This window comes from Malaclemys terrapin, chromosome 2 (genome assembly GCF_027887155.1).
Source record: "Malaclemys terrapin pileata isolate rMalTer1 chromosome 2, rMalTer1.hap1, whole genome shotgun sequence".
Taxonomy (NCBI): domain Eukaryota; kingdom Metazoa; phylum Chordata; order Testudines; family Emydidae; genus Malaclemys; species Malaclemys terrapin.
Genome location: NC_071506.1, coordinates 30069792 through 30094939, shown reverse-complemented (window position 1 = coordinate 30094939; position 25148 = coordinate 30069792).

The window sequence follows — 25148 nt, the reverse complement described above, 5'->3', positions numbered from 1 at the left end:
AATAGGGTTCCAGTAAAGCTAGTTGCCCGAACCATATTCCCAGATAGTTGGAAGCTTCCTAGTTTCCTGAGCTTGTACATCAATTAGCGAACGATGTGCTGACTTCTGTTTTGTAGCCATAGAAAGCTGCTATTTGACTTGGAAGCTTTAGGTAGCTAGGAGGAAGATATACATTCCTCATTAAGAGCCCTATCCTGTTATTTGGCTCCACTCAGGCAGACCTCTGCACCCATGGGAAGTCCCATTAACTTCAGTGAGGCTTTATTCTGGCTAAGTGGATCCAGTTGCAGAAACAGAAGCTAAAACCCCTTTATATTGCTCTGATAGTGTAAAGGAAACTTAAAGTGGGTTTAAATTTACGGTTCCTTTAAACTGCCAAGTAGATAGGCCTATAAATAAAACTAAACTATACACATTGAAAATAAGTCTTCATCCCCTTTTCAGCTGTCCAAGACAGACATCTGTGCAATAGTAGAGAAAAGGCTCCACAGTCTGTTAAAGTTTGGCAGTAATCACTTGGTGGAATGTGAAATAGTCTTTTGTGACCTGACAGCCACAGAAGGGTTCATAGTGATAAGACACACTTCATCTATTAATTGACAATCCTGAAATCCACATTATCACTAGAAAATATATTGCTTATTGCCTTCAGGAAATTCAACTGACCACCTGCAAGAGCAGTCATTCATTAGACTATGAGCACAGTATTCCTCACTCCAATCTCAAACTGTCATAGACATTTGCAGCAGCAGCAGAATCACATGGCTATTATGTAGCTGTGATGGTGTTTAGAAGGACTTCCATCTAGAATGCAATTCTTCCTTTGGCAAGAGTAAGCATGGGGGGATTTAGGCCCAACAACCATGTTTTTGCTCCATACAACAGAGTAGTCCTCACTACCACGTTGGGTACTCGGAACAGAGGTCTTTGTAAATGCTGAAAATCCATTGATGCAAAACTGATCTGTGACTTCTTTGATTATAGAACCTCCTACTGTCAATTGACTACCCAGATAGATAAAATTATTCACACATTCAATATCATTGCCATCTACATAGAATATTGTAGGCAGGTTATTCGTTTCCAATTTATGGGAGGCTAGCTCAACTTTGGTTTTATCTTAAATCCCATAAAGTACCATTGCTGTAGTTGGTCTATAGTTTTTCCAAGTAAGGCAATATCATTCACATATTCAAAATCTTGTAAAGATAAATCTTTCCATTTCACACTTACTTTGGCCTGAAACAGCTTTGTCATCAGACAATCTATTAAAACATTAAGTAAGGTGAGAGAATGAATCCCTGGCATACTTTGATTCTACTAAAAACAGTCTATAATACAACTATTGACCCTCACACAGCTAAATATGTCAGTGTATAGTTCCTCCACTATTCACACAAAGTCTTCTGTCATCCCATACTGGTGTAGCACTATCGATAGTGCTGATCGATGCACTGAGTCAAAAGTGGCTGCAGAATCACAATGTTAACTTCCTTTTGTCACTCTAGTAGTTTCTCAGTAACATTGTGCAGAGCATATATAGTAGGGATTGTAGATCAACCTGTATGGACACCATACTGGATGTCTCTGACCTTTGGATTGAGACAGTATTTCAGTCTGTTCACAGTAACATGATTGCAAATATCTTCTCTGGGATGGACAGCAGCATTATTCCCTATAGGTACCTACATATATCAAAATCCAGTGACTGGAAGTTGAAGCTAGGCAAACTCAGACTGGAAATAAAGGTGTAAAATGTCCACTGTGAAAGTAATTAACCACTGGAACAATTTACCAAGAACCATGATGGATTCTCCATCACTTACAATTTTAAAATCAAGATACAACTGCATCTGCTCCAACCCCTCAGACAGAGACCAACACCTACAAGATCTTCACCAAGCATTCTCAAAACAACGATATCCACACAAGTAAATAGGGAAACAAATCAACAGAGCCAGACGTGTACCCAGAAGCCTCCTGCTACAAGACAAGCCCAAGAAAGAAACCAACAGAACTCCACTGGCCATCAGCTACAGTCCTTAGCTTAAACCTCTCCAATGCATCATCAGTGATCTACAACCCATCCTGGACAATGATCCCTCACTTTCACAGACCTTGGGAGGCAGGCTAGTCCTCGCCCACAGACAACCCGCCAACCTTAAGCATATTCTCACCAGCAACGACACACCGCACCATAACAACTCTAACTCAGGAACCAATCCATGCAACAAACCTCGATGCCGACTCTGCCCAGATATCTACACCAGCAACACCATCATAGGACCTAACCAGATCAGCTACAACATCACCGATTCATTCACCTGCACGTCCACCGATGTTATATATGCCATCATGTGCCAGCAATACCCTTTTGCTATGTACATTGGCCAAACTGGACAGTCACTACGTAAAAGGATAAATGGACACAAGTCAGATATCAGGAATGGCAATATACAAAAACCTGTAGGAGAACATTTCAACCTCCCTGGACACACAATAGCAGATGTGAAGGTAGCCACCTTACAGCAAAAAAAAATCAGGACCAGACTCCAAAGAGAAACTGCTGAGCTTCAGTTCATTTGCAAATTTGTCACCATCAGATCATGTTTAAACAAAGACTGTGAATGGCTAGCCAACTACAAAAGCAGTTTCTCCTCCCTTGGTGTTCACACTTCAACTGCTAGCAGAGGACCTCACCCTCCCTGATTAAACTGACCTCGTTATCTCCAGACTGATTCTTGCCTGCATATTTATACCTGCCTCTGGAAATTTCCATTACATGCGTCTGACGAAGTGGGTATTCACCCATGAAAGCTTATGCTCCAATACATCTGTTAGTCTTAAAGGTGCCACAAGACTCTCTGTTGCTTTTTACAGATCCAGACTAACATGGCTACCCCTCTGATACTAAAAATCAAGATTGTTTTCTTTTTTCTAAAAAAAAAAAAAAAAGGATGTGCTCTAGGAATTATTTTGTCAGTTCTATGTCCTGTGCTATACAGGAGGTTTGATTAGATCAGGGATCGGCAACATTTGGCATGTGGCCCATCAGGGAAATCCAAGGCCAGGGAGAGCTGCGATTGGCCGAACCTGCAGACGCTGCAGGTAAACAAACCATCCCGGCTCGCCAGCGGATTTTCCTGATGGGCTGCGTGCCAAAGGTTGCCAATCCCTGGACTAGATAATCACAATTGTCCCTTCTGGCCTAAGAATATATGAATCTTTGATTCTATAATTATAGCAATCTGATTGTTTTTTTTTTTTTTTTTTTTTTTTTGAAAACAGGGATGCTACAACCCCTTCTCCAATTTTCTGGAATCTGACCGATTTCCCAAACTTTTAGGATGACTCTATAGAACCACTGAACTAAATCCAGGCATCCCTTCTTAAGCAGAAATACATCTAGGGGACCAATTAAACATCCTTTAATCAGGGCAGGATTGTTCCCCAGAGGAATAGGCTCCTGTGCTTTAACAAATCAACTTTAAAAAAATTAGCGCAAAATTTGCTTAATTTCTTCGCATCACTTCCAGTTATAACCACTGGCTCTGCAAATAATTCTTATTCCTCCTTGGTGTTTACCCCCTTCAAATGCTAGTAGAGGGTGTTTGTAATTCTCTTTTGGGCTAGAATCACGCTGCGTGACTGTATGTACAATCTGTCCATAGGAAGGGGCAGAGCACAGATGTGCTGCCACATGAGCAAACTAGAAAGTGTCTTCAGTTATTTAGCAAAGCCATATGTATGTAGTTATTTTAATCTCTAATTAGGTCATTCCATCCAGCCTCTAAATCATTATTTTACATTATATGTGATTTCACTGAAAAAATACAGAGAAGTATCTTCATCAGCCTGGTCAGTCGTGTGAAGCCTTTGCAAATGGTGCTGAAAAGTGGCTTGATATTTTGCTGTTATACCATATTGCAATTGTGATGCTGGCAGACGAGGTGCCAGCTCATGCCAAGGCCCAGGGCTTCACTGAACACTGACAAATGCACTGGAAACCAGTCTAGCTTACTTTTGGGTTTGTATAGTGAAAATAGATATTAGTGTTATAAGGATGTGTTTAGTGTTTAGACTTTATGGAATGTTTGTAGGACACTGCATGTATTAATCCTCCTTATAATATCAGTATTCCATAGTATAAAGTTATATTGAGTGTTTGCATTGTAAACCTCTGGAATTCTGTAACTCACAAGCAGGAAAAGAAGCATTAATTAAGGTAAAGTGCTCATCCTGCATGCAAAATGTCCTTTTGGAGGCAAATGAGGCATTCTGTATCATCAAAGGACAGAGAGCTTGTTGATGCATTCCTCTCTCCCTCCATAAAGGGGAGGCCTGCACATGAATTCATCCAATCAGCTTAGATTCTGAGGTGAAGGGGAAAAAAACTATCTGAAGAACCTAGGTCTCTTTATAGTGTATGGACTCTGAGGGGCAAAGCTTCCTGAACATAAGCAAGCAACATGCTGCTTGACATGGGTCAGCCCGAAAGGAAGTACAGGGTTTCTTATTATAGAAGCTTATATTGCCTTTTTAAATGTAAGATTGTAACTCATTTGTGTGTGTGTAGGTTTCCTGTTATAACCTTGTAAATAACTCTCATTTATTTTCTTAGTTAATAAGACTTTAGTTAGTTTGTTACAGGAGTGGCTACAGGTGTTGTCTTTGGTTTGAGATCTGAGTACAGTTGACCTGTGGTAAGTGACTGATCACTTGGGACTGGGAGTAACCTATATATAGTTGTGTTTTTTGGTGTAAAGTGACCATCTATCACATAGTCTAGCTTGCCGGGGTGGCAAGATAGACTGGAATGCCCAAGGGGACTGCCTGTGACTCCAGAGTAAGTTACAGTGTTTTAGGAGTTCACATTTGTTACTGGGTTTCTGAAATCTAATTATAGAACATACAACCAGTTTGGGGTTTGTGCCCTGCTTTTTGACAGTCTGCCCTGAGGCTGGCGCTTATGGTTGTGATCCACTCCAGACAGTGTAGCAGTAACCTCCTGTCTAATTTACTGTCATCGGTCACTTACCAGCACTACTGCACTGAGGTATACTCCGAATAAATACCTGTGTTTCTGATTATTTTTCTCAAGATCTTTCAGTTTTATTTGTTTGCAGCTCATTTTGTTGTTTCCTGCTAATATTTTCATATGTCTTAAGCCTCTCTGTATTTACAACACCTCCCAATTTAGGATAATCTGTTCATTAAATTAATGTTCTGTTTATCTTCAATTTCCAGATCATCAATGAAGATGTTAAATAAGAATAAACCTAACACCTGTCCCTGTAATGCCCCAACGATACCTCCCTCCAATTTGATACACTGCCATTTATCATTACCCTTTGTCTATAGTCCTTCAGCCAATTTTCAATCGTAGATATTTTCATACATGATTTCATTACACTCTATAGAAAATTCTATTAGAATTTACAGGAAATTGAAACTGAGGAATAAGCATCATGCTTTAGAAAGAAGTTGAGCCAGATGTACTTCTCAAAAAGAAATTACAAATATAGTGGATAAATGGACTTCACTGAATATTTTTGAATCATTCAATGTTTGTTCTATTTTATGAAGGATTGATGCTAAATTTACAAGACTCCCATTGCTAAGGATGCTATTCATTATTTTACTTTTTTTTAAGTGAGTACAATTTTTGCTTTGGTCCCATCCTCAGGGGCCTTCCAGTTCTATATACCATTTCAAAAATAATTACCGTTTGAACAGTAAAATGATTAACTGACATCCTGGGATATATATTATCCGCCCCAGCTAATTAGTATATATTCAGTGTATTAAAGCAGCCACAGCCACAGTAACCTCATTAGGCTTAGAGTGGATGCCCATTTGCTTGTGAGACCAGAAGAGATGACATCTGCAATGGGATTCAGATCATACCAAATTCTTCCCAGAGTAGACATAGCAAGCTAGTTCTTTGCCGTCAGCTGGTACACAGTCTGCATGGGCAACTGAGTTGACTGATGAATGGGAGGTGGCTTCTATATAGGTCATTTTCAAGGCAGTTTAAGTGGAATCATTTTGTTCCCTTTAATCTCGGATCCAGTGTGTGGGGGAGAAGAGGTGGTCATGAGGTTCCTTTAAGATAGTACCTGCTCCATTGATGGAATCTGGAAGAGACCAGTAAGATAAGTAAAAGACAACTGTTAAAGGGGAGGGCACAAAGAACAGACTGGCGTGCCTCTTCTGGGAGTCTGGGAATTATACATGTCTGCAGCATACTAGGGTCTCGCATCCTTCTATTCTAAAGGTTTCATTAAATTCTGTTTCCTAATTAAAACTATCCACTTCAGTGTGACTGTCATTAAGGGGCATCACTGTACTTCAAAGTAAAAGTGTTTGCTCTATGTAAGACATAATCAGACCACTGGTGTAATAAGAGTGTGACACATAAAAGTGCAGAGAATGAACTGGCCAAACCACATGATCATAGTCAGTGTTAAAAAACTTGATACCCCAGTAACATGAGAGAGGGGCCAGTGCCACTGACACCAGAAGCATCTGTTACAATCAGTACAGAATTCCTGGTTGCATACAATTTATCAATCTCTCATTTTTGGCTGTCAATAGTACGTCCGTATGCATATTTTCTGTTCTCAACTCTACACACTGCACCAAGCACCTTCTGTCAAACCTAGGTAAGAAGACTCAAGTGTAGCAACAATAGAACCCTATTATCTTGTGATAATAGTTCTTTTTTCCCTCCAGCAAATCTTATCCATCTCACCCAGTCACCAATGTCAGTTAGTGTTAGCAATAAGGAAGCCACATTTTCCCCATAGTACGCAGAGAGCTTCAATAGGCTTCTGTAGACATTAAGATAGCTGTATGTGCACATTGCATCTCATCTGGAAATCTTAGAATCTGACTGTTCGTAGAGGTCAGTTGACTTTCCATGGTTTCCATTCCCTTTTCTACATGTGTATATATTTTAAACGTGCACTTTGAAAACTCTCTATACCTCCTCATCAGCTTTCTCAGATGCTTCTCTTTTCTTGCTTTATTCCCCAGATCCTCAAATCACCTTGTATTTAACTGTCTCAAATTTCTCCTCAGAAGTTAATGTGGCAGGGAAGAAGAAGATTGGGAGAGGCAGAGAATAAGAGAAATTTTAGGTTGGTCACTGCACCCTGTATGTGGCTTAAAGATGTCACTGTCTCAGTTTTTGATATTTTAACTTGGTACTTTCAGTTTTTAAACAAATCCTTGAACAAGTTTTTTGGCTCAGTACAGGAGTAAATGGATGAAAGTATATGACTTATGATATAGAGAGGAAGTGAGACTGGATGATCTAATGGCCCTTTCTGCCTTTAAAATCTATGAATCCTACTTCTGTTGATGTAGGGTCTTTCAATGCCCTTTTCCTGTTGCTTCTCTTCACATCTCAAAGTACAATTGTTTTTTCTAATGGTTATTCATAGAATAAGTCTTGTATGTGAATTAGCGCTGATTGAGAACTTTCTGACAGAACAGTGTTCCATCAGAAAATGCAGACTCAACAGAACTGAAATGTTCAACAGGAACATGCTGATTGCATTGAAACTTTTGACTACTTTCTTACCAGCCAGCCGGTGGACAAGCTGGTCATCAGGCTCCCTGGTTGCCCACCTGGCAGGCTAGCAGACTCCCAAGGTTCCCAGCTGACTGTGAACTGTCACAGAGCTGGAGCTCCCAAACTACCCGAATGCCTGGGGACTCAGCTACTTGGGGGGCAAGCCGAAAAATTCCATTTTTGATTCTCCTGAAACAGAATTTTTCATAAATTTTCCTCCTGCAAATTTTTTTTGAATTTTTGACATTTTTCCAGCTAACTCTAATGTGAATAAATGGAAATGTTAACATTCTGTTGTATTATAATAAAGGTCAAATTGAAATTAGCTTGAGTAAACCAGTTCAGATTCAACAAAAATCTACTGGAGCTTTGGTGCATACCCCCAAACTGAACCTTTTAGGAAATTTGAAAAAAAAAGTTTCCTGAAGGCTATTTCTATCACAGTGTAATCACTACTTCTTATTTGATGGAGAGACAGCATTAATGACCAAATTAGAGTCCATATGCTTTTGCTCTGTTATTAGTGTTCATATATATTTATTATGGTTAAGGGAATGTCATGTCTGGGGGTGTAATCAATAAATGATGGTCCAGTTTTCGTTCTGTATGCCAAGTCACATTTTGTACATTTCAGTGTTGCAGAGATCCTTTGTCGTTTTTTTTGTTTTTGTTTATATTTTTTCTATGTCCTCAACCTGAGTTACTAGGCTTGACTCACTGAATTGGAATGGAAATCAACAAAAAGTTCCACTTACGTACCTCCTCTGGTAGACAGAAATATTTATTTGTTGTTCACTGACAATTAAAAAAAATATATTTTGGGTCAAACAAAATGTTTTGACTTAAATCTCGGGCTGTCAAGTGAGTCAAAAAAATAATCACGATTTATTGTGTGATTAATCACATTGTTAAACAATAATATATTTAAATATTTTGTATGTTTTCTATATTTTCAAATATATTGATTTAAATTACAACATAGAATATACAGTGCACAGTACTCACTTTACATATCTTTTTGATTACAAGTATTTGCACTGTAATAAAACTAAATAAATAGTATTTTTCAGTTCATCTAATACAAGTATTGTAGCACAAACTCTTTATCATGAAAGCTGAAATTAGAAATGTAGAATTATGTACAAAAAACTGCATTAAAAATAAAACAATGTGAAATTTTAGTCTGCAAGTCTACTCAGTTCTACTTCTTGTTCAGCCAATCGCTCGACTAACAAGCTTTTTTACATTTGCAGGAGATAATGCTGTCCGCTTCTTGTAGTAGTTTTTTGCTCCCCTTTCCATTCCCCCCCAAAAAAATTGGGCACAAAATTTTGCCCACCTTAAACCTCTCTGGCTTTTGTAAAGAAATTCCTCAGAAAAGTTGCACAAAGAAAGCAAATTGCTTTCATAGTAGGAAATACTGTGGGTCCTACTATTTTGTCCCAAGTTGACCAAAGTCATTTTTGATATCTGCCTCTGTTTGCCAGGAGCTGGGACTGGGCAACAGGGGGTGGATCACTTGATTACCTGTTCTGTTCATTCCCTCTGGGGCATCTGGCACTGGCCACTGTTGGAAGACAGGATACTGGGCTAGATGGACCTTTGTTTTGACGCAATATGGCCGTTCTTATGTTCTTATGATTATGAGCTTTTGATTAGTACCTAGAACAACTGGAGCTGTCTAGGGAAAATAGAAATTGAAGGACAATCTAGACTGATAAGAATTTTATTATAAGGATATCATAGAAAATACTATTCATTTTTTTTCAACAATTATCAATTGTTATGAGTTTTCAAACTTTTCTTTGGAATAGCTAGCTGTTCTTGCAGTCTTCCAGTTCATGGTGAAGTTATCCTTAAGAGGTATGTGGTTTAATATAATAAAATAATACTTAGTATTTATATAACCCTTTTTATGGGTCATCTAAAAATGCTTTACTAACATTAATTAAGTCTTACAACACCCTGTGTGGCAGGTATTGGTATTTTCAATGGAAGATATGGAGAAGATTAAGACTAAAATTCCTAATTTAGAATTGTCTAAATTTTAAGACTTTTTGTTACATATAATTTTATTCAGGTAAATTTATACTTTTCCCTTCTTACTGTCTTGAACTGGAATTAGTATCAGAAAGTTTGAAGAAACTCACCTCTCCAAAAATAGGAGGAAAAGTCTAGTACTATTCACATCACTAGAAATTTAAGTGCACACAAAGTTCCAATAACATATTGAGATATGTCTTTGAATTATCGTATACGTATCTTAAATTAGAGTTTAAAAATCCCATATATAGAGATATAACATTCTGCAACACCTCTTGGCTTGGATGAAGTGGACTTGTGGTAATCATAGAATCATAGGACTTAAAGGGACCTCGAGAGGTCTTCTAGTCCAGTCCAGTCCCCTGCACTCATGGCAGGACTAAGAATTATCTAGACCATTCCTGACAGGTGTTTATCTAACCTGCTGTTAAGTCTAATTCCCCACTCTAGCACTTTGAATGCATAAGATGGTGGCCCGCAAGGACTCTAAAAATTAATACTTGCCACTCCAGGCTTGTATTAAACTCCCAAGGTTAGAGCTTTTCTCTGACGTTGGATTGGTAGATGCTGCCACCACCCATGTGCAGAACCCCTTTGAGAGCCTAGGAAGATGCTCTTGGGAATTCCTTCCTGTGGGGTACCCTCAAGTCCTTTCACCCCAGGGAAGATCTGAAAAAGGGAAAAAAAGGAAATCAGCTGTTGCCACCAACTAATTAAATAACATCTGCATCAACCTCTGAAGACACAAAAATCCAATTCTGTTCTTAAAAAAGGTAAATTTTATTTAAAAAAAAAGAAAGAAAATACATCTGGGAACTCAGGCTATTGCTAGCTTTTAAAAGAGCATCTACAGGGATTAAGCACCAAGAATAGGTTTCCTGAGGTCCAGCTTAAAGGTTACAAGCATTAGCACAGAGAAATCCCACAAGCCATAAAGAAATAAAAGGGATAAACCTAATCACGTCTTCCTAGACATTTCCTGATCTACTTTTAAATCTGGGGTTTTAAATAAGTAGGTTTTAGGTATGATAATGATGATTTTTTCATACCTGGCCCAAGCTTCTTACAGCATAGCTGCTGCCTGCCCGCTTCTCCCCAGGAGAACAACAACAGACAGACAAAAGGGGAGTCTTTTCTCCATTTTAAAAAGTTCTAGCCTTCCCATTGGCTCTTTTGGCCAGATGCCCACTCAATTCCTTTTACCTATGCATAGCAGTGAGACTTTTTACTCTTTACAGGTAGAGCAATTTAGAGAACAGTTACTAAGAGAGATTTTATAGCTACTGGTTGGCTGGGTGTCCATAAAAGGGAGCTACCACCCCTCCTTTCATTTATCACACTTGCTCTTAAAAATGTCCAATGATGGAGATTCCATAGCCTCCCTAGTTACCACTGCTCTAATCCCCTGAGCTACAGAGGATGGCCCTACATTTAACTTGGCAGAGGGAGGCTAATACTGAGCAAGGGAGATAACCCAGGATAACCTTGGACACATGGGATTTGAATTTGGGATTCTTAGACTACTTCTCTAATCCTATTAGCTACAGAGGCTGGCATTACTATCTTTGTTTGAATTTGCACAATTGCCTAGAGCTATGCAATTTATTTTCCAGTTCACTGGTTAAACCACAAAACTTGGTGGGGGTGGAGGTGGGAATTGTTTTGGGTTGACTTGAATATTTGTTTTGTTTGGTTTGGTTTTCTGAATGAAACTAAAAGCAAAAATATGTCATTTCAGGTCAAATGAAATACTTTATTCAACCCAGAACTAAACATTTTATTCCAGTTTTAGGCATGTTTTAAAATTAAAATCAAAGGAAAATTTTGAAACACCATTCACAAAACCACATCCACTCCATACCATAGCCCTACAGTTGAACCACTCACTTGGGGTTTGGGAGGCATGGTTCAAATCGCCACTCTTTGCCTAATTTGGAACAGCAATATGAAGTTGGGTTTTGGCTGATGAGTATCCTAACTGCAGGGTAGAGTATTCTGGGATACCTTGCTCTTAAAATCTTGTCAAAGCTGTTCCACTTTATATTCCTATTTAAATATTTACTGGGTCAGACAGAGAGCATGAAAGTAATAATACCTTTATTGTGCGGTGACTAGGACACTCATGTGGGAGGGGGACATGTGGGTACCAGCCCCTGCTATAATTATTATTTATTTATATAAAGTGGAACACTTTCAAAGTGAGAGATTGAGAGAGCCCTACCCTAGAATGACCTGTACTAAGGTTGTTAGGGCACTTACCCATAATGTAAAAGACCTAAATTCAAATTCCTGCTGCAAATCAGGCAGCCTAGAGAATTGAATCTGTTCACTTCTGATTCTAGCCCAGAAAGTTACAAACCACTTGTCCTAAAAAAAATTTCATTTAGCTCTATTATCGACTTAGAATTGAAAGCAATGAGGGCTTGAACCAAGTCCCACTCATATCCATGAGGGTCTTCTCTTGTGTTTCAGGTCATCAAATTCTTTTTTTCTTTTTCTTGTAATTTAATAAAAATGCTAAAAACACTTTATCTACAGATAGACAAGTATATTTGAATCCTTATATTGCATTTTCATTTGCACCATCTAATTTAAGATAACAAAATAAAACCTTGTACACCCCAGGGATAGTTGAAGCCACCAGTTAAAATATATAAACTTGGTTTCAGGGTTTTCTTTTTTTAACTAACTAGCCATAATTTAGAAGCCTAGATTATTGTTAAAATAAAAGGTCTTGATATCACAGCTACATAATGTGTAGGAACTCCCACGAATAGAGAAGCTGCAGGATTCGAACATCATACTACAAATATCTACACTAAAAGAATATAAAACTCTAGAAAATGGATTTTTCCATAGTGAGGCTTACAGCCATTTTTCAAAATCTAGGGACAACTTCCCCCATTGTACATTCCAGGCATGTCCTGTTTTTCATAGGTTTTACATGATGTACATTTCACTCTGAACTTAATTCTTGGTTTTATTATTTTGTGTCAGATTTATATGAAATGGTGTTTTCTGGGACAGATTCTTAATTGCTAAAATACTAATTGGCATTTAATAGGTAACCAATTGACATTGTGGTATGTTGTTATACTTATCATCCAGGCTAATGAGACCCTAACACAAACCCTTTCCAAATAGATTAATAGTAGACATTTGATATATTAATGTAATTATGTAGGCAGGGCCGGCTCCAGGCACCAGCTTAACAAGCAGGTGCTTGGGGCGGCCATGGGAGAGGGGCGGCACCTGCGGCAATTCGGGGGCAGCAGGTCCCTTACTCCCTCTAGGTGCGAAAGACCTGCCGCTGAACTGCAGCCGCCGATTGTGGCTTTTTTTTTTTCCAATTGCCGCTGCCGATCGCGGCTTTTTTTTTTTGCTTGGGGTGGCAGAAATGCTGGAGCCGGCCCTGTATGTAGGTATTGCTTTTCTAATTTTTCCTTAATTATATCCAGCACTAGGTTTTTCTCTAAGACAAGTGGGCACCTGCAGTACTTGTAGGAGTTGCATAACATCCAATCCTAAAATTACAATAAATGATTATTTGGGCCTCAGTCCTACATATTCATACATGAGTGGCTCCCTGCACATGTACCTCAGAGTTTTTAGGATTGGGGCTTTGATATATTTAAAGCAATTTAAGAAAAAAAATAATTATATTGAGCAAAATATGGCTGGCCTGTACCATTGTACTACAAGAGAAGGGAGAATCCATTATTTCACCACAGGTTCTATCAAGTACAGGGATTGGTGGACCCAAAAAGTTGACTCCAAGTCAGGGTCAACCTGCTTTGTATATCTGCAGATCTCATCTGGGCCCCAGGGTGCACTTAGCTATATGCTTTAAAAATCCACCATCTTTCTCACTGCCCTTTAAAAGATAAAATACCTCTCCCTACACAGTACTTTCTGTCCCTTCACAGTCCAGTCTGGGCTTTTAAGAGCAATAACTGAACCCTTTATTTACAGGTGAGCCCAACTTGATACCAGCTTGTGTCAGTGAGAATGTATTTTTGCTGTAAAATCCACACAAACATATATATAAAATTCTGTATGTCTCTGCAATTTAACATTCTTAAGAAAACATATATTTTAAATGATTTTTGCAAGTATTGACTGCCACTACTTAAGTTCAATGTTCAAATAGTAAATTATGGCGACTCAATTACTCTTATAACATGCAGATATGTATCCTTCAAACTGAACAAAATTAGATTTTAACCTACATGAAATCATTTCCCAATAAAAATGTCAGATGCTTCATTTTAAATTATGATCTCTGGTGAAAAGAATGAGAGAAGTTTTGTGCTTTCTTTTTTTGTTTTACCTTCACCAAATCAGAAATCACTTCCCTTACTCTGACAACATCTGCAGTATTTAGGTGCAGCTCTCAAAGAGCAATAGAGTTGTCTTCTAAATTATCATCAAATCACATTTTTGTCTCAAACAATATGATTTTCCATTTGTGCAGATCACTGATTGATTTGATTAATTAAACATTAGCCAGAAGATGGCAGTATCTTACAGTGATTGAAGGTATTTCAGTGGTGCCAGAAAAGACTGCTGTAGCAAAAGGCTTTTTTATGCATTTACCTCACACAGACTGGTTTGAAAGGGTTTCTGACTTTGCTGTTTCAAATTACAAATAGGCTGAAAGTTGACACATGTTCTTTCCTTCATCATCCTAGTAAGACTGTGTTTAAATGACTAGAAATTGTGGCTTCAAAATACAGTTAATAAAATATGAAGGACTAAATGCTTCTGATGATTTTTATCATCTAAACCTAAAATTATTAGATTTTGTTTGAATGTGTGTGAACAGTTTTTGGTAATTATTAGAAGACATTCCTGAGGTTGCTGAGACAAAGATTTGATATTTTAACTGACTACGCATAGGCTCTACAATTTATTTTTCTAAGAGATACATAAGAAAGTAACACAGCATTTCACAATCTTTACAGAGAAGAAAGGTTTATGTTGTTTTTACTGTGATCCTATCTGCCAAACTATGTATATTATGCTTTCTGTGTTATTTTTACTGTATAATAATCTGAATGATTATCACAGTAAGATTTGGATCTTTTAAAAAGAATGAATTAACACTTATTGACACATTCGGCTTGCTAGGAAACCCCCCACCCCCATCCTTTCTTGGTGAGGATCTGGGCACAAAGATCAGACTTGTCATTTCCATATAGGCTTGCTGTAATTCATTGTATCTGGGGCTGTTCTCAGAAGCAATGTGGGGACTTTTGGCTTGTGCAGAATGTGACCACCTGGCTACTCAACAGGATAGGCTACTGTAAGCATATTGCGCCACCCATCCTCCCTTCTTTCCACTGGTTTCCAGTCTGCTTCTGGGTCAGCTCCAGATCTTGATCCTGAGCTTTAAGGCCATCAGTGAATTATAACCCAGCTACATCTATTAAAGAGCTTCCATCCATGCGTGACCTGCCAAGTCAGCTGCAATCTCGTGGAATAATGCAGCTCACAAAAACCGAGACAAAACATTCTGGAGTTGGAGATAGTGTTCTCAGCTATGGGGACCTGATTAAGAAATGGCCTACCAATAGAACATGGACTCATTTAAAACTTAAGCATGTTTTGGTTGCACTGTGAGTCCCCCTTGTTGATAAGAGCTTCCCCACAATAACCAAGTAATTTAAAAAAACAAAACAAAATAAAAACCCCGTGAACTTCACCCAAGCAGTATCTCTTATAATCAGGGAAATGAAAATAACTAAACTCCTTGACGTACACAAGGGAGACGTTGGTAGGCATATTTAATTTATCTGTATAGCACTTACGCACTACAGTGATTGGGGCTACACAAAAATGAGCATGTGCAATTTTCATGCAAAGCTACTGTGATCATGGACATAAGTCAGAAGTTTTCATAGCCTTAGATGCATTTTAAAGGTTTGAATGAGTTCATAGAAATCTTCTAGACAATTATTACTCCATTATCTTTCCATTTTTGCATATTTCTGAACAGCACTTCCTGGTGCTATGCAGAACTGGTATGGAAAAATCATAAATTATATGCTTCTTTGATTATTCAGAATCCTTACAGTACATTCGATAGTTTGTTGGAGAGTACCATTTTAAAAGTCCTAAGCAAATGGGCATCCACCAATTATTTCAACAACTTTATATATCTCAGTGTCAGGAATTTTTACTTGATGGCTCAAATGGTTTTTGATTTGGTTCCATGCCATTAATCTTAGTTCTAAATAATTCCTCTTCCTCCTTCAAACATTTTTAGACTGTTAACTTGTTAATAATTACTTAGGCAAACTATACATAATTGTATTTGGAATTATATACCACATGATGTGCTCAAAACACAGTAGAAATAAGTTAATTGATACATATTTTACTCTTATTTTATTCCTGGTAATTCAGTTCTGGTAGACTCTAACCATTTCTGTTGCACTAAACTGAATACCCACAAGTTTGTCAACTTTCTAAATGCTTCCCAGAACTGAACAAAATTTACCAGATGCGGTCGCACCTGAGCCACATAAGAAAGGGACTGCTCTCTGGTATGGTGTTTTTTTGTGCATGCAGCCTTCGTTGCAATCACATCTGTGAATAAAATCAATTTTTGCCATGATTAAGGTTGATCTCATGGTATTCCTGGGCCAGCCAGAGCTGAGAAGTACCAGAAAACTCTGGAGAATCTGTTTTTAATAAGTTTTCTAATGCAGGAGGGGAGACCAAAGAGTTTCAAATAAGCATCTGAATTTTTGAATATTTATCCGCTGCAACCTTTTGAGGTTTAGTCATCATTAAACAGAACCTTAAATGACAATGCTTCATTAAGCAGGCATCATTCTAGCATCCCCTGTCTGATATGTGGTGAGCTTTTATCATTTTATTGTAGAATGAATTCTCTGGGAACTTCTCATAGAAGAACTGCTAAAGGAAATCAAATGAACTGAAATAATAATAAAGTTATTCAAAGTGTGAAATGAAAGGGATGATTCTCAATTTTTACATCAATTTTATGCTGATCTAATTGACAGGAGAAGGAAGCTATAAGAACTCAGGAAATATGGAAAGTTTCTGTTAAAGCTGATTGGTGTTCTCCATTGCTCCCTTATGGAGTTGGTCAGTGATCTTACACTGCTGCCTCTAGAATTGATGAATATTCTATACTGATCCCTTGATAAGATACAAATTCTCATTGATTTTTCTTTGCTGGGACCCAGCAAAGAAAGTGAGGAGGGGAGATTATTTTATGTTCTCACAATCATTTTTAATAAAATTATTTAATATCAAAGTTCCGTGTTTTCTTTACTTGTATATGTTCTCATGTGAAAAGCCTAGCAAAAGGAGAGCTAAAAGAAACATGGAACTCTGGAGAAAAGACACTATAGACTAGTCATACCATCTAAAAAATTCCACAAAATATTGGGATATGTTTGTCTTGTATTATGCAAGTGTTACCGAAATATCAGGTCCACCTAGCTGAGAGCCAATAACAGCCAGATAGGGATAAGGAGGAGTTGCTTTATTCTGCAGAAGAAAGGAGAGCTTTGCACCTTGGTACAAAGACTCTGTCTTACACACATTTTACAGATCCTTTATACACATTCAGACAAAGGTCCTTGCAGTGTTAACACTTGATTGGTGGTTGTCAGACCCGTGCTTTTGCTATCTGGTCAGTGAAAACCGGCTTGGGACCAGCTCCAACTACCTTAAGGCCTTGAAGGGAAGACAGTTGAAAAGTTCAGGCTACTGTGTACTTGAAGTGTCTGCTTCCCCCTAATGGTCACTGGTTGACATAAAGGCTGCTCTGTTAAGGAGGGGTCACTAGTAACTTTCACAGTTCCCCCCTTCGGGCCTGACAAATTAAAAAATTGTCAGGCCCGTTACGCAATTTGCGATCAACCTGGAGGGACAGATACTGGGTTTTCTTATGGACAGCAGAGCTTTTGATCATAGCATTACACAGGCATTTGGCACATTGTATCATTATCCAAATAACACATAGAAAGAAAATAAAGAAAAAAATCCATTTAGCAATTGTTCAAAAGAGCCCCGTAAACCATTCATGACCCACTTTCTTCTTCTGGAGGTCACATGCTGCCAAATTTCTTCACCCTCCTTCTGTGCCAGCTGCGTAGCCTGCTCTGATTCTTCAGAATGTTGTGCCCATAGAAGCATATCCTGACATCTGTCCAGGAAATCTTCATTTTCTCTTATGCAGTGCAGGGTTGATACTTGTTTCTTCAGACTTTGAACCTTCTCTTCCAATATGGAGACCAGTTTGCACTTTGTACAGACAAAGTTGCTTCTGTCCTGTGGAAAAAAGACAAACATGGCACATCCTATGCAGGTCACAAGGCTATGAATAGCTGTAATTGTCAGCAGTCACAAGTTAACACAGTTATTTCTAAGCAAGCACATTTATTCTTACAGTGAAAGCATTACAGAGAAAGCATATTAAAACAAATACAAGAACCTACATGTTATGAGATAAAGCTTACTGAAAGTCACTCCCAACTCCAAGCTCAGGCTCTGGCAGATACCAGTCCTTCAAAACCCACAATGGGGTTTTCCCTGTGGTTACAAGTCCATAGATGTCTCAGAATCAGACCCAGAACCACCAGCAGACAGTTCATATGTTTCTTTATACAGCTTGGGCCTTTAATCTCCAGTCTCTAGGAACAGGTAATCAGCTGACAAAGACCCTCTCCGCAGGGCATAGCTTCAAAAAGCAAGGTTTTTGCATAACCATCGGTGGGAAATTTGCATTAACTTCCTACTAGGTATTGCATAGGAAATCCACTTAACATTTATTCTCCCAACAGTCCATTATTGCCTGGCACATTTTCAGTATCATCCTTTCAAATCCCAGTTCTTATACCACATCTCCTGCCTAGAAAATTTACATGCAATTCTGGCCTACAGTAACACATACACTTTATATTTAATACAATGAAACCCAAATATACTTAACATTAATTCAATAATGTTTTTTGTAACGATATTGCAAGAAATAGCCATATCTGCCAAAACATATTATGGGGAAAATTCTGATTTGGACACCCATATTTAATTCCCACTGAAATCATCTGGACTTTCATGTGTATATCTTAAAGTAGGATTTGGCTCTACATTTACATTTTACATTAAATAAATAGATCCTACCTCACTTAATACCATTACAAAGCTCACAGTCCTCCCTTCATTCAGCATACTCAGCTAAAATCATGAATTTACTTAGAAACTGTTTACAAAATCTCCTTTAAATCCTTTTTATAGCTTTTGTGCCAGATATTGAGTTGGTATAAACTGATGTAGTTCCATGACTTCATAGAATCATAGAATTGTACGACTAGAAATTGACTGCAATTGACTGGACTAGAAGACCTCTCAAGACACCTTGAGAGGTCTTCTAGTCCAGTCAACTGCAGTCTAGACAGGACTGAGTATTATCTAGACCATCCCTGACAGGTTACTGTCTAACCTGCTCTTAAAAACCTCCAATGATGGAGTTTCCACAACCTTCCTAGGCAATTTAGTCTAGTGTTTAACCACCCTGACAGTTAGGAAGTTTTTCCTAATGTCCAACCTAAACCACCCTTGCTGCAATTTAAGCCCATTGCATCTTGTCCTATCCTTGGAGGTTAAGGAGAACAATTTTTCTCCCTCCTCTTTGTAACAACCTTTTATGTATTTGAAAACTGTCATCATGTCTCCCCTTAGTCCTCTCTTTTCCAGACTAAACAAATCCATTTTTTTAAATCTTTCCTCACTGGTCATGTTTTCTATACATTTGATATTTTTTGTTGCTCTTCTCTAGACTCTTTCCAATTTGTCCACATCTTTCCTGAAATGTGGCACCCACAACTTGACACAATACTTCAGCTGAGGCCATATCAGTGTCTTGCTAATACATTCCAGAATGATGTTTGCTTTTTGTGCAACAGTATTACACTGTTTACTCATATTTATCATGTGGTCTACTATGACCCCCAGCTCCCTTTCTGCATTATTCCTTCCTAGGCAGTCATTTCCCATTTTGTAGGTGTGCAACTGATTGTTCCTTCCTATGTGGAGTAATTTGCATAGTTGAATTTCATCTATTTACTTCAGACCATTTCTCCATTTTGTCCAGATCATTTTGAATTTTAATCCAATCCTCCAAAATACTTGCAACCCCTTCCAGCTTGGTATCATCCACAAACTTTATAAATGTACTCTCTATGCCATCATCTAAATCATTGATGAAGATATTGAACAGACCCTGGACCCAGGACCAATCCCTGTAGGACCCCACTTGATATGCCCTTCCAGCTTGACTGGAAACCACTGATAACTGCTCTCTGAGAAGGGTTTTCCAACCAGTTATCTTCATCATCATCATCATCATGTTCCCATTACGCCTCTGGCATTAGGACAGTGATGAACTAGTTATGCACCAACCTTATAATAGCTCCATCTGTGTTGTATTTCCCTGGTTTGTTTAGGAGATGGTCATGCAAGATAGTATCAAAAGCCTTACTGAAGTCCACATCTATCACTTCCCCCCATCCCTAATCTAAGTTGTGCCTAGCACGCATAGCCTGGCCCCCCTGAAAGCAGAAATTGTAGCAATGTGACTGGCTTAGGTTAACAGGATGTACTGTTTACAGAACTGTCTCTGAATTTCCTAACTCCTTGCTAACCCCATATTGACTGAGAACATGGCACCTAAGGACAGGATGAAGAGATAAAATTTCTAAACCCCCATTAATGACTGCTTCTTGGAGCAGCTAGTCCTGGAACCAACAAGAAAGGCAATTTTTGATTTAGTCCCAAATGGTACATAACCGCTCAGCAATAGTCCTCATAATGTAATTAAATGTAACATTCTTGTAGGGTGGGAGATGCCAAGAAACCCACTCCCACCCCGAGAGAGGAGGTGAGGGAAGGCAGGAACTCTCCCTGCAACAATTGTCCAAAGGTACCCTGAGGGAAAGGAGGACCTGCTTCAGGTACACCCTGAGAAGAATCAGGGGGTAGCCGTGTTAGTCTGTATCTACAAAAACAACAAGGAGTCTGGTGGCACCTTAAAGACTAACAGATTTATTTGGGCATAAGCTTTCGTGAGTAAAAACCTCACTTCTTCGGATGCATCTGAGAAGAAGGCATTCCTTCAGGGAAGGACCTTTGGACAGTTGTTTTAGGGAGAGATCCTGCCTTCCCTCACCTCTTCTCTCAAGAGCTACAAATTGCAGGGCTGCTCTCTTCCTTGGTCAGCCCATCAAGTGACCTGTTCATATGAACTCAGTTTATTTGTGTTAGTTCCTCTTGTTTTGTTTATGAACTACCCCTGAAGGGGAAAGGCTCAGAACTAACTTGGCTGGAGGGACAAGGCATGAGAGGAGGCAACTGCTCAGCCAAGAGGAAGAAAATTACCCTGGCATGCCTAGGTATGAAGAGGTACCATATGATGAGCTGCTCCCCTCCCCCCTCGAGCTATGAACTGCAGACAATAGAAGGGTGGAAGGAAGTGGACCAGAGAGAGCAGCCGTAAGATGCTCCTGGGTGTCAGACATTTTTGTTGCCCTCACAAGTCCCTATGCTGGAGCCTGGTGGAGTGGGAGGGCCTGGGCTCCCCGACCAAAATCTCCACTTCAGGTCAAAGGGTGTAAGTCTTGATCACTGGGCAATGCTCCCTATGAGGGGGGATCATCACATGTGCCCCCACCTTGAATACTGTGAGCAGTTCTGGTCACTCCATCTCAAATAAAAGATATACAGTAACTCTTCACTTAACGTTGTAGTTATGTTCCTGAAAAATGCAACTTTAAGTGAAACGATGTTAAACAGATCCAATTTTCCCATAAGATTTAATGTAAATGTGGGGAGTTAGGTTCCAAGGAAAATGTTTTGGGGCAGACAAAAGGCATTCTGTACTGTGGTTGGGAAGTGCCCCGGTTTACCCCACACAGGCACAGCCCGCTACAGGTAAGGACGCTAGGAAGCAACCTTCACAGCAGCAGTGGCAGCTTCCCCAAGAAGAACAGGCACTGATTTTTCTGGGAATGCTCCAGGCCCGCCTGTTCCTGTCCCCGCTCCACTCCAGGCCCACCTCTTCCCAACCCCACCCCACCCCACCTCCTCTCCAGAGCACACTGCTTCCCGGCTCCTCCCCTCCCTCCCAGAAAGTCCTAGCACCGTGAAACAGCTGTTTAGAGGCACTTAGGATTTTATGGGAGGGAGGGGGAGGAGTGGAGATGCAGCAGTTCCCCGCTCATCCCACTCCCTCCCAGCGCTTCCCTTCCAGCGCTTAGGACTTTCTGGGAGGGAGGGAGGGAGGAAGGGAGGGAGGGAGGGAGAGGAGTGGAGACACAGCACTTCCCCACTTCTCCCTGTCCCTCTCTCCCTCCCTCCCTCCCAGAAAGTCCTAAGTGCTGCCTTTGGTGGTGGGAGAAGCACTGGGAGGGAGGGGGAGGAGGCGGAACTTGTGCAATGCTCCCTTGTAAAGTCGCTGATCTTCCACAGAATCTTACAAGCAGTGGACAGAGCAGGCAGCCAAACGACATTATAAGGGAGCATTGCACAACTTTAAATGAGCATGTTCCCTAAACGGGGGTGGCTCCAGGCACCAGCCGACCAAGCGAGTGCTTGGGGCGGCACCTTGGAAGGGGCGGCCAATCTTGGGGTGGCGGGGGGCTCTCGGGGTTTTCTGTTTTTTGGTTCGGTGGGGCGGCGCTCGAGGTTTTTTGTTTGTTTGGTTTTGTTTCAGCGGAGCTGGCACTGGGGGACAGGGGCTGGCACGGTGCTCAGGAGGGCAGGAGCTTCGGTGGCGCAGTGCTTGGCAGGGGGCAGGGGGTTGGGCAGTCTGGCACTCGGGGGGGGCGGGGGTTTGGGTGGCGCAGCGCTTGGGGGGGGCTTTGGACGGCACGGTGTGGCGCTCAGAGGGGCAGGGGTTTTGGCGGCGCTCGGGGGGGCAGGGGTTTTGGCAGCCCGGCGCTGGGGGGGTGGGGGTTTTGGCGGTGTGGCACTCGGGGGAAGGCGGGGGTTTCAGTGGCACAGTGCTCGGGGGGGGGGGTGTTACGGTAGGGCAGTGCTCTTTTTTTTTGCCCTGTCCCTAATTGAGCATCGACGTAGCTTTGAAACAACGTTAAGCGGGAGAACGTTAAGTGAGGAATTACTGTATTAGAATTGGAAAAAGTATAGAGAAGGGAAAAACAATGATTAGGTGTATGGAACAGATTCTATATGTCTAGCAATGAAAAAGAATGGGCCTCTTCAGCTAAGAAAAGAGACAACTAAGGGGGATATGATAGACACTATAAATTATGTATAGTGAGGAAAAGGGGAATACGGAAGTGTTATTCACCCCTTCACAAAACACAAGAACCAGTGAACACCCAATGAAATTAATAGGCAGAAGGTTTAAAACAAACATAAGGAAGTACTTTTTCACACAGCGCACTGTCAACCTGTGGAACTCATTGTCAGGGGATGCTGGGAAGGCCAAAAGTATAACTGAGTTCAAACAAGAATTACATAAGTTAATGGAGCATAGGTCCATCAATGGATATTAGACAAGATTATCAGGGAGGCAACCCCACACAATGGGTGTTCCTAAATCTCACTGCCAGAAGCTGGGACTGGATGACACGGTGGATCCCTCAATAATTGCTCTGTTCTGGTCATTCCCTGTGAAGCATCTGGCACCAGCCAGTGTTGGAAGACAGGATACTGGGCTAGATGGACCATTGGTGTGACCCAGTATGGCCAGGCTTATGTTCTGACCTTTTTATGTTTGGCATTAGAAGGCTAGCTATAGGGAACATGATTCAATACCAAGCTTAAGTCAGAAAAAAATATTCATACATTTTCCAAATACCTTCATCCATCAAAGAAGTGTAAATTATTATCAAACCATTGGTTTTATGACCAAAACTTTTTTTTGAGTTCTACTGTATTCTTTAGGCCAACGCTTTATGAAGGGATGTTTTAAAACAATGCAAATAGAATTCTATCTTCAATTCAACTGCACCTAAGTAATCCTTAGATTTCTTTGTAGATGTCAAATTTATGCTAGTTTACCTTGAAAAATGAGGAGCAAATAAAAAAATTACTAAATCTTCTGGGCTGTGTCAGATGTGGTATTTTGTTATAATCATAATTTGAAGTTCTAGTTGCAGGTCATGTATGGCAGACATGCTAATCATGAGAAGCATATTGGACCAAATTCAGCCTTGGCATAAGCAACTGTCATCAAAGTCATCAAGAGACATGCCAAGATATGCCAATGCTAAATTTGGCCCATTGAGAACCACTCTCAAAGTACAGAATTTGAACCTAAGTCTTGACTGTCAACTGTAAATATCGGTCATCTCAGTAAATTGTTCAATATATCCAATTAGCAAAAAATTGGTTAAAGGTTTATAAGGCTAATTGCTATTCCCAAATCTCCCAGTGTTACAGCCAGCTTGGTACTGAGAAAACTGTAGAGTAATAGAAAGATTAGCTTTTGTATAGTTCTTAGTCCAGACCTCTTTTTTTTTTTTTTTAAAAAAAACCTTCTTCTTAACCTTCCTCTGCTGTGATGTCTATAAATCACAGCCATCTGGCTTTGGGTATGCTGTAAACTATACGTGTCTACTATGACCAGAGAGGCTACTTCCTTATGCAAACTAAACTGTATTTGCTGTTACTTTTTCCTCCACTCTACCCCACCTTCAGCCATCTGTTGTCTTGTCATAATTGAAGATTGTGAGCTGTGAGGCAGTGACTGTCTTTGTTATAGTCCTCTGTACTTTGCCTAGCACTATTGGGTCTAATCCCTGATTGGGTCTCTAGACATTACTGCAGTATAAATAATACAAAGATAATAATGGATTGTTCTGGTCTTTATCACCTTGGAAGGCTCCTTCAGTTTCTTATGTAGTGTAATTAAGCATTAGTGAGATCTCAAGGCCCCCAAGGCAAACCTGAGGTATTTGTATTTAAAGTACTATATTAGTTCAGTCCAATTTATTTTTAATCCCCACTTCCTTTCTAGATAAAATAATAAAAATTAATGAAAGTTGTTTGCCATGGGTATTGTTTTTTCCCAATGAATTATAAGCTTTCTTGTCATTAAGATTTTGTTTTTAAATTAGTGAATAAATAATGAAATAAAGTTGCATTCATATGTTGCTCATCATCCTCACATCTGAAAGTGCTTTGTAGTCTGTTCTTTGTCCCAGATATATTTCCATTGGCAATCCTTATGAACTAGCCTGGAATTTCATTAGGAGCGGGCAAGATTGACAAATGTATCTTCATCTCAGTAACCTACGTATGGAGTATTAAGTCCTAAGTATTGTATCATTTGGGATATTTAACAAATCTTCTTTAGGAAATGAATCACCAATAGAACCTTGAATGCTTCCTGCAGCAGTATATTCTCATCATTCTCATAATGAAGATACTATTGCTATAAGAGGCAAGGTTGCTGCACTTCAAGATGAACTTAGGGCTAGAGTACAGTCCACTATCAAGGCAAGTACAACCACACCTTGGTGAC